Source organism: Callorhinus ursinus, unplaced genomic scaffold (assembly GCF_003265705.2).
Source record: "Callorhinus ursinus isolate GAN/ISIS: 27379988/994484 unplaced genomic scaffold, GSC_fseal_2.0 scaffold27, whole genome shotgun sequence".
Taxonomy (NCBI): Eukaryota; Metazoa; Chordata; class Mammalia; order Carnivora; family Otariidae; genus Callorhinus; species Callorhinus ursinus.
Window position 1 is genome coordinate 18605454 of NW_027397089.1, and position 4171 is coordinate 18609624.

Below are 4171 nucleotides of genomic sequence, written 5' to 3' on the forward strand. Positions count from 1 at the left end.
GCCAAAAACCTAAGCGTGTAAAGACCTCAAGGTAAAGAAATCAAAACCTAAAGACAACTAATCACAAACAGCCAGTTAGCCTTCCCCAAATGAGGCAAATGCTTAAGATACAGCCAATCAAATAATGTCTTGCTTGGCTTCCACTTTTTCCTCTATAAAAATCTTGCCCCTGCTTCCTGTTGGTGGAGCGAGCTCTCCTAATCACTTCCGGGCTGGTGCTGCCTGATTTGAATCTATTTTTGCTCAAATAAGCTCTTAAAAATTGTAATATGCCTCAGTTTATCTTTTCACCAGGAGATGATGTCTACAATTAGTTCTCGAGTGGTTTAGAAAAAAGAGAGAATGTTAGATCAGGTAGGGCAAAATCTCGAAATCTAAACATATGTGCTATCTAACGTGGATACAGGATATGAGAGTTCCTTGGACATATGCGTGTTCCTTGTACAGACTTGTAACATTTCTGTAAGTTTAAAATTTTATCTAAATAAAAGTTATAAAAAATATGAAACAAGCAAGTTTTGTTCACTTTTGTAAAGGGTATTAAGGGTAAAAGAGAACTGACAAGTTAAAATGTTGAAACAATTTTGAATTACCAAATTTGGAGGTCACTATCAAACAACCCTCCCTTGGATAACAAGGACTTCTGGCAGTAAAATATCCCCATTAAATTGACACAGGTCCAAAGGAGTTTAATGAGAGCCAAACAGGAAATGCTAAGCGCCATTTCAAAACCTTTAGGCTGGTTGCAAAATATACAGGTCCCCCTGGACGAGACCCTCTAGCAATGACTTCAACCTATGCTCCAAAAGGAGCTGTAGAAAACTAGAATTTATCCTAGAAAGTGGGCAAAACCTTTCCTTAAACAGCTGTTTATTTAAAACGTTAATAAAAATTACCTTTCACTTTGTTGGATACCCGATGAGTTGGTCTTCCCAAAGCTGATTAGAGCGTAAGAAGAGCCCACATGCCTTGAGAAGCTGTCAGTGGTACTAGGAAACAGGAAACTGAGGAGTAGAGAGGTAAAATACCTTGCCCAAGGTCAAACATTAATGACGTGATAGATCTAGGAATTGAAACGAAGGGGTCTCTCTCAAGATCCTGTGTTCTACTCGCTAATCAATCTGCTGCCAATGCAGTAATGGTTCATGGATCCATTCCATGATATTTTGTAGAGTATCTCAATTTCCCTGTCATCACAGCCCTATAAGAGGGACGTCACTCACATCTCCATTTTTACATGTGAAGAAAATGAGACTGAGAACTAACATAACTTGTTCACATTCACAAAAACTAGAAAGAGATGAAGGCAAAACACCAACACAGATAGGTGCAATTTCAAAACCCCTACCCCTTTTACCCAACAAGACAGCAGAAATAGATTGCATTTTGAAGGAATGGGCTATCAAGAAAATGATACCTGAGTGAACACCAAGCTCTAAAGTAACTAATATTAAATTATCCCATGGGAACTTTCCTAAAACAGCCCTGAAGACAAAAGATGATTTTTTTTCCACTGACTCTATAAACATTTTCAGAAAATATTTTCATTTTATCCAAAAATGTACACACAGTCACACATCAGACCTCTTGTCTTTCCCTATTCCATTTTACTGTCAGTGTTTTCTCTTTCCTTTCTCTCTTTCTCTCTCTCTCTCTCCCTGGTTCTATCTCTGTCTTTCCCTCCCTCCCTTCTTTCCCTTTCTTCCTCCTTCAAATACCAGAGTTGTATAAAAAGGTTACAAAGGTTCCTGCTTCCCCCTAGTGGTATGTGTCTAGAAGTGGCAGTCACATTAGGAAAATTAGGAAAACTTTACAGACAGCAGGAATAAAATGACACTTAGACTCCTTTAGCGTTTTTGGAGGCGGGGGGCGGGGCAACGGGGTGAGAGGAAAGAACGTGTGATCACTGACAGTCTATTTAACCTCACATGGCCTCAGAAAATGCACCTGTGACGGGGAAGTTAGACTATCCCCTTCTCACAGTTGTCTTAGGGTTGAGATAATGTAGTAAAGGGTCTTGAAGCACAGTACACTCCCAATAAGAGGTAACTATTATTTACTTTTGACAGCTCTGTAAGGTTAGGAAGCAGAGGTTCAGCACAGCTTACTTCTTTTCTTTTTCTTTTTTTTTAAGATTTTTATTTATTTATTTGACAGAGAGAGACACAACAAGAGAGGGAACACAAACAGGGGGAGTGGGCGAGAGAGAAGCAGGCTTCCCGCGGAGCAGGGAGCCGGATGCGGGGCTCATTCCTAGGACTCTAGGATCATGACCTGAGCCGAAGGCAGACACCCAATGACTAAGCCACCCAGGCGCCCCACAGCTTACTTATTTTCTTAAATTAACTCAGCCAGCAAGCTGTAGGACTAAGCCCATAATCCAAGTTTTCAGACGCTAGTGCCCTTCCTCACACCTCAGTCTCCCAGATGAATAGGTGATAATGAGGAATCTTAAGAATTTTAAAAGTCTTAAAGGGATATTTTCATATACTACCTGTGTTTTCCATTAAATTAAAAAAATATGCATTTCAGTGACCTGCGGTCCTATCTCCAGAATTGGGTCTTAAAATTGCAAGAAGAGAAGTGCACAAAGATTTATGTCCAGGGGTGCCTGGGTGACTCAGTCAGTTGGGTGTCTGCCTTCGGCTCAGGTCATGATCCCTGGGTCCTGGGATCGAGTCCAGAGTCCCCAAGTCCCGCATCGGGCTCCCTGCTCAGAGGGGAGTCTGCTTCTCCCTCTCCCTCTACCCCTCCCCCTGCTTGTCCTCTCTCTCAAATAAATAAATAAAACCTTTTAAAAAAAAGATTTATGTCCAAAATATGTTCACAGATCATTACTTTTAACAGTACAAAGTTGAAATCAAGCTAAATATATTTATTCAATAAACCTTTGTACAAATAATGATAATTGTTTTTATTTATTTATTTCATTTATTTCTCAGTGCCAGATGCTGTCTTAAGAATTAGGAACAGATCAAAGCATTCAGTAAGGCAGGTTCCAATATGTTCTATTCACTGATCAGTCTGCTTCTGAGACAGATCCATGGATCCATTCCACATTTCACTGCATGGAAGCACCTCGGGGGGAATAGTGTGCAACAGTGAAAAAGATCATGTTTTCAATAATTATTAAATTATATGGAGATGTGCTTACATTAAAAATGTTAAGGGAAAAAACAGTATGAAAAATTGCATACTATATTATTTCAGCCCTAAATGTGTGTGTGTGTGTGTGTGTATAGCACTAAAATCTAAATCTAAGTAGTACCTTCCTCCAGGTGATAGGTTATGGGTAATTTTGTGTCCTCGTTTATACTTGTCTGAATATCCTGAACTTTTGTAATGAGACAGAACTGCTGGGGCACCTGGGTGGCTCAGTCAGTTAAGCACCTGCCTTCGGCTCAGGTCCTGATCTCAGAGTCCTGGGATCGAGCCCCACGCAGGGAGCCTGCTTCTCCCTCTCTCTGCTTACGTTCTCTCTCTGTGTCTCTCAAATAAATAAACAAATAAAACCTAAAAAAAAAAAAAAAGAACTGCTGTGATCATCAGAAAATTTACATGAAAAACTATTTTGGGGTGCTAAAAAATACCAGAATTTCTAAGAATGGGCTTTAGTTTCTCTTCACAGTTAAATAATGAATCGGGAAGTGTAGACGGGAAAGGTTTGCAAGAAAAACAATTACTCCAAGGATTGGGAATAGAGGCAAGATGTTCAAACTAGAAAGGGCCGTGCCTGAGAGAGGGTGTTTAAAGAGCATGTGTGAGGCATTAACTTGTCACACTGGACCCTACTTTCCATTGAGGTCAGCTGTTCTCACAGTAGTCCTTAGGATTCACGCTAGGCTGAACTAGCGTGGACAGAGGATCTGATGCCTCCAGAACAGAAAACGGGGAAGAGCTGTGACCCCAACAGGTATAATTTCTGGATTGGAGAGTTTGAAAGTTACTGTGAAAAAGCACCAAGGAGAGCCTTCTTTCTGACAATCATCCTAAAAGGTATGTTGTTTCCTATCAGCCCCTTCTGGGCAGGGCCTATCAGCAGCACCAAATGCGCGTGACATAGGCCCACCTTGAGGTGGCATCTCCCCAGCAACCTGCATGAGCCAATCATATCACTCGAAGTGGAAACCTGCAGCTCCAGATAATGTCACTTGGCCCCAAACACTGTACA